The sequence below is a fragment of the Colobus angolensis genome, unplaced genomic scaffold (genome assembly GCF_000951035.1).
Source record: "Colobus angolensis palliatus isolate OR3802 unplaced genomic scaffold, Cang.pa_1.0 Scaffold220, whole genome shotgun sequence".
Classification (NCBI taxonomy): domain Eukaryota; kingdom Metazoa; phylum Chordata; class Mammalia; order Primates; family Cercopithecidae; genus Colobus; species Colobus angolensis.
This window is the reverse complement of record NW_012115378.1, coordinates 3,181,666-3,194,156: the sequence shown is the minus strand read 5'-3', so window position 1 is coordinate 3,194,156 and position 12,491 is coordinate 3,181,666. Positions and strand designations below refer to the sequence as shown.

The 12,491-nt window shown below is 38.4% G+C and overlaps 1 protein-coding gene across 8 annotated transcripts in view; it reads left to right on the top strand.

Moving 5' to 3' along the window:
* The window catches only part of DTNA (dystrobrevin, alpha), a 401,960-nt gene that overhangs the window by 186,594 nt on the left and 202,875 nt on the right, over window positions 1-12,491 (top strand). The window lies entirely within an intron of this gene.

The following is a 12,491-nucleotide window of genomic DNA, read 5'->3' as shown; positions in this document are numbered from 1 at the left end:
GGATAACATTTTAGATGCTGCTTATTGGGAGATTTTACTTAGAATTAAAAGTAGGGCATGGTTAAAGGCAGGTGTGCTAAATTTTTAAAGTGCTATGTACAATTAAGCACAACACACACACACACATTAAGCTTTGTTTTGTCTGGCTGTAAAATGGATGAATAAATATATTTTACGTTATCATATGTCATCACCCTTCCATGTTAGAAAACAGAAGAGCCTAAAATTGGTGCTTTAATATTAGTCTGATATATGCCATCGCCATTTTTCAGCAGAATAGAGGGGAATGGAGAAAGTGAGTGGTGGTCATATTGAGGATATTGTGTGGCTTTCTGCCTCCTCCTTAGTCTAGTTTTCAAAGTGTTTACTTTATTATGTACTTTGAAGAAAGGTGATCTTCAGAACACCAGCATATACCTATGTTTACAATTCCAATAAAATAATGCAGCTGACAGAGCATTGGCTACTGTCTAAATCTAATCTGAAAGGCAGAGATGCTTCCTTAACACTTTTGATTAACTTCAAAATGATGGTAAATAATGCTTTCATAAGCTTACGGGTGTATAAATTTGGTTTATGGAGATTGGATGTAGAACTAAAATGGTAATTCTATTTATTTATGAGATGTGTGTTGAATGCAGTTCCCAGAAGCTAAACTTGGTGCCCATCAAAAATACCAGTAAATCCTTTTGCCTAGTGTAACAGTTACTGTAGAAGAAAAAAAATGGAAATGAAAAACTTATTTTCTGAATCCTTTATTTTCCACGTGTGCCTATCTGTGCCTGTTACCTTCAGGGCCTCCTTGCCCTGCCCCACCTCTGTTCATTCCACAGGAACTGACCCTATGGGCTGTATTTTCCAGCCACAGCCTCCCCTCCACTCCTACACCTTACCTCCAGCTTCTTCCAGTGACCCTGAACCCTGAACCTCATTAACACCACCTCTTCTCTTTTATCCCTTGAGAATCTTGAGTGATAGTGCCTTTGGCTTCCTGAGGCTGCTCATCTTTAATTTGATTCACCATTCCCAATTTAGCTTCTCAGTTCTTTCATCTTTGTAGCCATTTCCTTGTATTAAAGTTTATCATTTTAAATACTTAGAATGTTTTCTTTTCTCTTGGTTGAATCCTTACTAATCCATCAATACTTCATTAATTTCTTCCAAAATTATTGGAAGAAAAATGAACATGGATTACTTGCTTCTTAAGAAAACAAATGCTTCCTAGGAATTAAATTTAAATGTAAAGTTGGGCAGGGTGTTTTTTACTTTTAAAATACTTTATACTAAGACATTGAGATACACATACAAAGAGGTCACAAGTAAGTGTATATCTCGATGAATTTTCACAAAGTGTATACTTCCAATCAGATCAAGAAGTAGATTACCAATGCCCCCAGAAGTCCTGCTCATGTGACCTTCCAGTCATTCCTCCAACAGAGGAAACCATCATCATGGCTTATATGACCACTAACTAATTTTGCCTATTCTAGAACTTTATCTAATGGAATCATACAGTGTGTCATTTATTTATTTAGTAAAATTTATTTGAGAGCAATTTAGGTCACCCAAAAATTGAGCGGAAAGTACAGTTTTTATATATCCACCTACATACACACACACACACACACACACACACCCCACACACACACACTATGGGCATCCTCCACCAGAATGGTAAATTTGTTACTATCAATGAACCTACATTAACCCATCATCACCTGACGTCCACAGTTTACATTAGGGTACATTCTTGGTGTTGTGCATTGTATGGGCTTTGACAAATGCGTAAATGACATGTTTCCATTACTGTGATATCATACAGAATAGTTTCACTGCCCTAAAACTCCTCTGTGCTCTGCCCATTCATCCCTCCCCCGCACCTCACTCTCATCTTTTTCCTGGCTCCATAGTTTTACCTTTTCCGAAATGTCATATCGTTGAAATCATACAGTGTGTAGCCTTTTCAGGTTGGCCTCTTTCACTCAGTAATATGCATTTAATTCTCCTTCATGGCTTTTCATGGCTTGATAGTTCATTTTGTTTTAGTGTTGAGTAATATTCCACTGCCTGGATGTACCACATTTAATTGGTCTATTCACCTATTAGAGGACATTTTTGTTGCTTCCTTGTTTTGAAAATTATGAATAAAGCTGATATAAACATCCAATGTAGGTTTTTGTGTGGACATAAATTTTCAACTCATTTGGGTAAATATTTTAGGTTGGTGCAAAAGTAATTGCAGTTTTGCCATTACTTTTTGATTTAACTATTTTTGCCCCAAGCTGATATCAAGGAGTGTCATTGCTGGATCATAGGGTAAAAATATGTTTATTTTTGTAAGAAACTACCAAACTGTCTTTCAAGGTAATTGTATCATTTTGCATTTCCACCAGCAACAAATAAGTGTCCTGTTGCTCCATATCCTCTCCAGCATTTGATGTCAGTGTTTTAGAATTTGGTCATTCTAATAGGTGTATACTTCTGATTTTAATTAGCAGTTCCCTAATGATGTTGAACATCTCTTCATATGCTTACTTTCTATCTTTGTATCTTCTTTGGTGAGGTGTCTGTTCAGATCTTTGGCCCATTTTTTAATTGGGTTGTTTTCTTATTGTTGAGAGCTAAAAGTTCTTTGTATATTATGGCTAATAATCCTTTATCACATGTGTCTTTTGAAAATAATTTCTCTTATCTCTGTCTTCTCTTGTCATTCTCTTGAAGGTTTGTTTTTTAAAAAACTGAAAAAAAAATTAAACTTAATATATTTAAAACCATATCCTCAGCTGTTCAATATTGTAACATTAATTCATTGCTGTTAACACAATCATTGTCAAGTTTCCCATTTTGCATATCAAATTAATGGGAAGGTTTTTAAATTTTCAGATATGTCCCAAGTATTATTTTTATTTTTAAAATATCCTCATTTCACAAACTTTACTATGTATAGCATAAGAACTTCTTAATCTCATTCCAGCATTCACATTTAAATCAGTTTCATTCCAGCATTCATATTTAAATCTAAAGCTTCTGATTTACTTCATTTTGGTTCTTTTCACCTACAGTTGAAAGATCTGACCTCTCTATTTTAGTAATGGTTGTTTGCTACTTGAAGATGCCTTATGATCTGAACATTTCAAATTTCCAATAATAAATACTGGATGTATTGAAAAGCAATGTGACCAGGATCCCAGTGTCTGTCTTTCTTGATAACTAATCAGTTCACTCTATCTCAACAATTCCATTTGTTCTAAAGAGATTCCTTGGTATTAAAGTCACTTTTCACTTAATCATTTTGGTACTTCACTTAGTTATTTTAAATAGAAGGGCCTTGCTATTTTCATTTCCTTCTCATTTATTTATATAGACATGTTCCTTTTCAATCTTGTCTCGGAGGTCATCTCGACTGCTCGTCTGTCCATTTTAATGTACTGTGGTTGGACTCTAAAGGACATGGTGTTCCTTCTACTAACAATTTTCATCTATTCAACCAATGTTAATGTTGAACCTGCAATGCCTAATTTAGAATCCTTTCAGACAATGTGCAAATGCCATCATGAGCAGAATTTCTAAAACTCCTTTATCATCCTAAAGCTGGGAGACACAGGTATGAGGAGCTTCATGATATAGTTTAAAACAATGAATAATTGATATTGCCAGTACAAGTCTTCCCCTTAATTGATACAGCTCTAAAAATTCTAATCATTAACATTTCTCTCTAGCTTATGGAAATGAGATTTTATAAAATTATAATTTTTTAAAAGTGCCCTTGGGAAGAAAAATGCACCCATTAATTATATATACTACATAATATGTAAATCTAATGAATTAGCAAGGAAGAGACCCCTGAAACAATGGTACAAACATTCAGCTTTGGAAGTTTTGGGACACATATGTAGGAAATGATCACACCAACTTTATGATGTTGCCTGTTGGGTCAAGGGAAACACCTGGCATCAAAGATAACTCAGGCTAAACAGATCTTAATGTCACATTGGCAGAGAGGGGTGGCAAGAGTGGAGGTATTAGTCCTTACAATAATGAACAACATTGTGATGGGAGATTTTTTAATATATATATATACTTTAGGTTCTGGTATACATGTGCAGAACGTGCAGGTTTGCTACATAGGTATACAGGTGCCATGGTGGTTTGCTTTACCCATCAACCCATCATCTACATTAGGTATTTCTCCTAATGCTATCCCTTCCCTTGCCCCTCACCCCCCAACAGGCCCTGGTGTGTGATGTTCCCCTCCCTGTGCCCATATGTTCTCATTGTTCAACTCCCACTTATGAGTGAGAACATACAGTGTTTGGTTTTCTGTTCCTGTGTTAGTTTGCTGAGAATGATGGTTTCCAGCTTCATCCATATCCCTGCAAAGGACATGAACTCATTCTTTTTTTGGCTACATAGAATTCCATGGTGTATATGTGCCACATTTTCTTTATCTAGTCTATCATGACTGCGTAGTATTCCATGGTGTATATGTGCCACATTTTCTTTATCCAGTCTAACATTGATGGGCATTTGGGTCTGTTCCAAGTGTTTGCTTCTGTGAATAGTGCTGCAATAAACATACGTGTGCATGTGTCTTTATAGTAGAATGATTTATAATCCTTTGGGTATATACCCAGTAATGGGATTGCTACGTCAAATGATATTTCTGGTTCTAGATCCTTGAGGAATCGCCACGCTGTATTCCACAACGATTGAATTAATTTACACTCCCACCAACAATGTAAAAGCATTCCTATTTCTCCACATCCTTCCAGCATCTGTTGTTTCCTGACTTTTCAATGATTACCATTCTAACTGGCGTGAGATGGTATCTCATTGTGGTTTTGATTTGCATTTTTCTAATAACCAGTGATGATGAGCTTTTTTTCATATGTTTTTTGGCAGCATAAATGTCTCCTTTTGAAAAGTGTCTGTTCATATCATTTGTCCACTTTTTGATGGGGTCTTTTTTTCTTGTAACTTTGTTTAAGTTCCTTATAGATTCTGGATATTAGCCCTTTGTCAGATGAGTAGATTGCAAAAATTTTCTCCCATTCTGTAGATTTCCTCTTCACTCTAATGCTAGTTTCTTTTGCTGTGCAGAAGCTCTTTAGTTTAATTAGATCCCATTTGTGAATTTTGGCTTTTGTTGCCATCCCTTTTGGTGTTTTAGTCATGAAGTCTTTGCCCATGCCTATGTCCTAAATGGTTTTGCCTAGGTTTTCTTCTAGGGTTTTTATGATTTTAGGCCTTACATTTAAGTGTTTAATCCATTTTGAGTTAATTTCTGTATGAGGTGTAAGGAAGGGGTCCAGTTTCAGTTTTCTGCATATGGCTAGCCAGTTTTCCCAATACCATTTATTAAATAGGGAATGCTCTCCCCATTGCTTGTTTGTGTCAGGTTTGTCAAAGATCAGATGGTTATAGATGTGTGCTGTTATTTCTGAGCCCTCTGTGCTGTTCTATTCGTCCATATATTTGTTTTGATACCAGGTCCATGCTGTTTTGGTTACTATAGCCTTGTAGTATAGTTTAAGTTAGATAGCGTGATGCCTCCAGCTTTGCTCTTTTTGCTTAGGATTGTCTTGGCTATACAGGCTCTTTTTTGTTTCCATATGAAATTTAAAGTGGTTTTTTCTAATTCTGTGAAGAAAGTCAATGGCAGCTTGATGGAAATGGCATTGAATCTATAAATTACTTTGGGCAGTATGGCCATTTTGACAATACTGATTCTTCCTATCCATGAGCATAGAATGTTTTTCCATTTGTTTGTGTCATCTCTTCTTTCCTTGAGCAGTGGTTTGTCCTTCATATCCCTCGTAAGTTGTATTCCTAGGTATTTTATTCTCTTTGTAACGAATTGTGAATGGGAGTTTGCTTATGATTTGGCTCTCTGGTTGTCTATTACTGGTGTGTAGGAATGCTTGTGATTTTTGCACATTGGTTTTGTATCCTGACACTGCTGAATTTGCTTATCAGCTTAATGAGGTTTTGGGCTGAGACCATGGGGCTTTCTAAATACACAATCATGTCATCTGCAAACAGAGATAATTTGACTTCCTCTCTTCCTATTTGAATACCCTTCATTTCTTTCTCTTGCCTGATTGCCCTGGGCAGAACTTCCAATACTGTATTGAATAGGAGTAGTGAGAGAGGGCATCCTTGTCTTGTGCTGGTTTTCAAAGCTGCTTCCAGCTTTTGCCCATTCAGTATGATTTTGGCTGTGGGTTTGTCATAAATAGCTCTTATTATTTTGAGATTTGTTCCATCAATACCTAGTTTATTGAGTGATTTTAGCATGAAAGGGTGTTAAATTTTATTGAAGGCTTTTTCTGCATCTATTGAGATAATCATGTGGTTTTTGTCATTGATTCTGTTTATGTGATGGATTATGTTTATCGATTTGTGTATGTTGAGCCAGCCTTGCATCCCAGGATGAAGCCGACTTGATTGTGGTAGATAACCATTTTGATATGCTGCTGGATTCAGTTTTCCAGTATGTTATTGAGGATTTTTGCATAAATGTTCATCAGGGATATTGGCCTAAAATGTTCTTTTTTTGTTGTGTCTCTGCCAGGTGTTAGTATCAGGATGATGCTGGCCTCTTTAAATGATATAGGGTGGAGTCCCTCTTTTTCTGTTGCTTGGAATTGTTTCAGAAGGAATGGTACCAGCTCCTCTTTGTACCTCTGGTAGAATTCGGCTATGAATCCATCTAGTCCTGGGTTTTTTTACAGTTGTTGTTGTTGTTGGTAGACTATTAATTACTGCCTCAATTTCCCAACTTGTTATTGGTCTATTCAGGGATTCGACTTCTTCTTTGTTTAGTCTTGGGAGGGTGTATGTGTCCAAGAATTTATCCATTTCTCCTAGATTTTCTAGTTTATTTGCATAGGGGTGTTTATAGTATTCTCTGATTTTAATTTGTATTTCTGTGAGATCAGTAGTGATCTCGCCTTTATCATTTTTATTGTGTCTATTTGATTCTTCTCTCTTTTCCTCTTTATTAGTCTGGCTAGCAGTCTATCTATTTTGTTTGTCTTTTCGAAAAAACAGCTCCTGGATTCATTGAGTTTTTGAAGGGTTTTTCATGTCTCTATCTCCTTCAGTTCTGCTCTGATCTTAGTTATTTCTTGTCTTTTGCTAACTTTTGAATTTGTTTGCTCTTGCTCCTCTAGTTCTTTCAATTGTGATGTTAGGGTGTTGATTTTAGCTCTTTCCTGCTTTCTCCTGTGGGCATTTAGTGCTATAAATTTCCCTCTAAACACTGCCATAGCTGTGTCCCAGAGATTCTGGTACATTCTATCTTTCTTCTCATTGGTTTCAAAGAACATCTTTGTTTCTGCCTTAATTTTGTTATTTACCCAGTAGTCATTCAGGAGCAGGTTGTTCAGTTTCCATGTAGTTGTGCAGTTTTGAGTGAGTTTCTTAATCCTGAGTTCTAATTTGATTGCATTGTGGTCTGAGAGACTGTTATGATTTCCATTCTTTTGCATTTGCTGAGGCATGTTTTACTTCCAATTATGTGGTCAATTTTAGAATAAGTGTTATGTGGTGCTGAGAAGAATGTATATTCTGTTGATTTGGGGTGGAGAGTTCTGTAGATGTCTATTAGGTCTGCTTGGTCCAAAGCTGAGTTCAAGTTCTGAATATCCTTGTTAATCTTCTGTCTCGTTGATCTAATATTGACAGTAGGATGTTAAAGTCTCCCACTATTATTGTGTGGGAGTATAAGTCTCTTTGTAAGTCTCTAAGAACTTGCTTTATGAATCTGGGTGCTCCTGTATTGGGTGCATATATATTTAGGATTGTTAGCTCTTCTTGCTGCATTGATCCCTTTACCATTATGTAATGCCCTTCTTTGTCTTTTTTGATCTTTGTTGGTTTAAAGTCTGTTTTATCAGAGACTAGGATTGCAACTTCTGCTTTTTTTTTTTTTTCTTTCCGTTTGCTTGGTAAGTCTTCCTCAATCCCTTTATTTTGAGCTTATGTGTGTCTTTGCACATGAGATGGGTCTCCTGAATACAGCACACTGATGGGTCTTGACACTTTATCCAATTTGCCAATCTGTGCCTTTTCATTGGGGCATTTAGCCTATTTACATTTAAGGTTAATATTGTTATGTGTGAATTGACCCTGTCATTATGATGCTAGCTGGTTATTTTGCCCATTAGTTAATGCAGTTTCTTCATAGTGTGGATAGTATATACAATTTAGTTTGTTTTTGCCGTGGCTGATACTGGTTTTTCCCTTCCATATTTAGTGCTTCCTTCAGGAGCTCTTGTAAGGCAGGCCTGATGGTGACAAAATCCCTTAATATTTGTTTGTCTGTAAAGGATTTTATTTCTCCTTCACTTATGAAGCTTAGTTTGGCTGGATAGGAGATTCTGGGTTGAAAATTCTTTTCTTTAAGAATGTTGAATATTGGCCTCCACTCTTCTGGCTTGTAGGATTTCTGCTGAGAGATCCACTGTTAGTCTGATGGGCTTCCCTTTGTGAGTAACCCGATCTTTCTCTCTGGCTGCCCTTAACATTTTTTCCTTCATTTCAACCTTGGTGAATCTGACAATTATGTGTCTTGGGGTTGCTGTTCTTGAGGAGTATCTTTATGGTGTTGTCTGTATTTCCTGAATTTAAATGTTGGCCTGTCTTGCTAGATTGAGGAAGTTCTCCTGGATAATATCCTGAAGTGTGTCTTCTAACTCAGTTCCATTCTCCCCGTCACTTTCAGGTACACCAATCAAACATAGATTTTGTATTTTCACCTAGTACCATATTTCTTGGAGGCTTTGTTTTTTCCTTTTCATTCTTTTTTCTCTTATCTTGTCTTCATGCTTTATTTCATTGGTTGATCTTCAATCTCTGATGTCCTTTATTCTGCTTGATCGATTCAGCTATTGATACTTGTATATGCTTCATGAAGTTCTTGTGCTGTGTTTTTCACCTCCATCAGGTCATTTATGTTCTTCTCTAAACTGGTTATTCTACTTAGCAATTCCTCTAACCTTTTATCAAGGTTCTTAGCTTCCTTGCATTGGGTTAGAACATGTTCCTTTACCTCAGAGGAGTTTGTTATTATCCACCTTCTGAAGGCTATTCATCAAACTCATTCTCTGTCCTGTTTTGTTTCCTTGCTGGCAAGGAATTGTGATCCTTTGGAGAAGAGGCATTGTGGTTTTTGGAATTTTCAGCCTTTTTGCACTGCTTTTTCCTCATCTTCATGGATTTATCTACCTTTGGTCTTTGATGTTGGTGACCTTCAGATGGAGTTTTTGCGTGGTCGTTTTTTTGTTGTTTTTGATGTTAATGCTGTTGCTTTCTGATTGTTAGTTTTCCTTCTAATAGGCCCCTCTGCTGCAGGTCTGCTTGAGTTTGCTGGAGGTCCACTCCAGACCCTGTTTGCCTGGGTATCACCAGTGAAGGCTGCAGAACAGCAAAGATTGCTGCCTGCTCCTTCCTCCGGAAGCTTCATCCCAGAGGGGGACCACCAGATGCCAGCCAGACCTCTTCTGTATGAGGTATCTATCGACCCCTGCTGGGAGGTGTCTCCCCATCAGGAGGCATGGGGGTCAGGGACTCACTTGAGGAGGCATTCTGTCACTTAGCAGAGCTGAAGTGCTGTGCTGGGAGATCTGCTGCTCTCTACAGAGCTGGCAGGCAGAAATGTTTAACTCTGGTGAAGCTGTGCCCACAGCTGCCCCTTCCCCCAGGTGCTCTGTTCCAGGGAGATGGGAGTTTTATCTATAAGCCCTTGACTGGGGCTGCTGCCTTTCTTTCAGAGATGCCCTGCCCAGAGAAGAGGAATCTAGAGAGGCAGTTTGGCTACAGTGGCTTTGCAGTGTTGTGGTGGGCACTGCCCAGTCTGAACTCCTGGTAGCATTGTTTACACTGTAAAGGGAATACCCCCGACTCAAGCCTCAGTAATAGTGGATGCCCCTCCCTTCACCAAACTTGAGTGTCATAGGTTGACTTCAGACTGCTGTGCTGACAGTGAGAATTTCAAGCCAATGGATCTTAGCTTGCTGGGTTCCTTTGGGGTGTGATCTGCTGAGCAAGACCACTTTGCTCCCTGGCTTCAGCCCCCTTCCCAGGGGAGTAAACAGTTCAGTCTCACTGGCATTTCAGGCACCACTGGGTTACAAAAAGAAAACTCCCACAGCTAGCTTGGTGTCTGTCCAAACGGCTGCCTTGTTTTGTACTTGAAACCCAGGTCCCTTGTGGCGTAGGCACCCAAGAGCATCTCCTGGTCCACAGGTTGTGAAGACCATGGGAAAGGTGTAGTAACTGGGCCAGATAGCAGCCTTCCTCATGGCAAAGTCCTTCATGACTTTCCTTGGCTAGGGGAGGGAGTTCTCTGACCTCTTGCACTTCCCAGATGAGGCGATGCCCCACTCTGCTTCGGCTGGCCCTCTGTGGGCTGCACCCACTGTCTAACCAGTCCCATTGAGATGAACTGGGTGCCTCAGTTGGAAATGCAGAAATCATCTGCCTATTGCCTTGGTTTCACTTGGAGCTGCAGACTGGAGCTCTTTCTATTCAGCCATCTTGCTGCGATGGGAGATTTTAAATAGCTTGTTCCCAAGTAATTCAGATAGGTGATTTTAATCATGATGTAATCTCAGGTACCTCTGCTGAACCACAGAGTATGATGTTAGAAAACACAAATGTGTTTAAATGCAGAAATCATCTTTTATCCATCTTTGTATCCCTGGAAACTAACACAGTGCTTGGCACACTATTAATGCTTTCTAAATAAATGGCTGGTGATTAAGGGCAAAGGCATAAAGCAATGCTGGCTAATGCTTACTGAATTCTTATTTTATGTGAAAAATTGTTCTATATTCTCTCTTTCATGCCTAAACAACCCTATGACATAGGCACTATTATTATCTCCTTTTTTAAGGATTAGGAAACTCGGGTCCACAAAAGTTAAATAACCTGCCTGAGGTTAAGTAAGTTGAAGGTGAAAATTCAAATCCAGACAGCCTGACTTCGGGGCCTGAGCTACTAATTATGATGCTCCACTGCCTCTTAGGTAAAATAATCACCGAGTAATTTTAAAACACACAGAAGCAACATTTCGTATTATTTAAAAACATTCTGTCATTTCAGAGTACGCCTGTATTAACAGACCTGCCCAAATCATGAACACTCACTTTGAACAGAAATTCCGTCTTTTCTGTATTCTTCCTCCCCTTTCCTTTTAAAACATGACTGACTAAACTAACTTTCTAACTTATGTTCAGATCTCATCATTTTCTTTCTTCAGTGATTTGTTCTATCTCAAATATCCCATTGCTCCTTTTACAAGATTGCTTAAGGATGTGTAATCTTGAGCAAGTTACTTAACCTCTCTGAGTGTCCAAGCTGAAAAGATAAGTCTATTTCATTTCAAGGACTAGGAAACAATACCTATAAAACAAAGCACAGTGGAGTTCCTGATGCATTGCATGTGCAAAACGAGCAGTTGAAAATATCATCTAAGTACTCTCATCCACTTTGGTTTCAAAGCCAGCATTGACTGCCCCATCCGAAGAAAATCTGTGTCTTGTATTCCTTAGCATGTCATACTACTGGTACAATGGACCTCTTGGGTCTCACTGCCTACCTTTGCTCCCCATCAGCTGATCTTTGCTAATACGAGGATATTTTGCCTTTCCTAAGCCATGCTCTTTGTTCCTTTACTTCTGCACAAGCTGGTTCTTCTGCCTAGATGCTCCTCCCATCCACACTCCACCCCCAAATCCCCCTCATCCGCATACACTCATGTACTCTTTCGTAACTTGCAATATGCTAGTCATCTTTCAATATCCAGCATAGCTGTTGCTGTTACCCTTTCACTGAAGTCACTGATGAACTTCTCATGGATTATAGTTATGTGTCCTGTCTTTGAATGCACATAGACTTTGGGGTATTTTTAGGAGATCAGCACCTAATGTAGACAGCAGAAAGAAAATCAACCTTCATTATCAATCACAGCACCATATTGTAACTTCTCATGTTATTTGTCTCTCTTTCTTCTGAATTTTTCATCAAAGACAAATGCCAAGTCTCCTCCTCTTTGAAGTTCCTATACCAAGTTCAGAAGTAGTCTTCCTTTCTGGTTTTGAATGAAGTATGGAGGGTCATATTTTGAGATAAATTTGAATGCTTTCAGTGTAGTTAAGATCATAGTATTTTATCCAGCCATTAGAAGTAGAAGCGCTCCGTTCTGGGGACGGAAACCTCACAGAGGGGGTCTGTGGCACTCTGCGCCAAGCACCAAAGCAGACTTTCCATGAACATTGTCTTATTTAATCTTCATAATAACCCCACAAATTAACTATTATTATCCCTGTTATTCAGAGAAAAAAACGGGTTCCAATAGCTTAGCTAACTTGCCAATGTTGTATTTCTGGTAAGTGGCAGAATGAGAATGTTAGATCTTTCCTCTGCAGCAAACTGCCACTGTAAAAGAGCTTTCCAATTTAATCCTATAAGAAGAATGTGTGTGT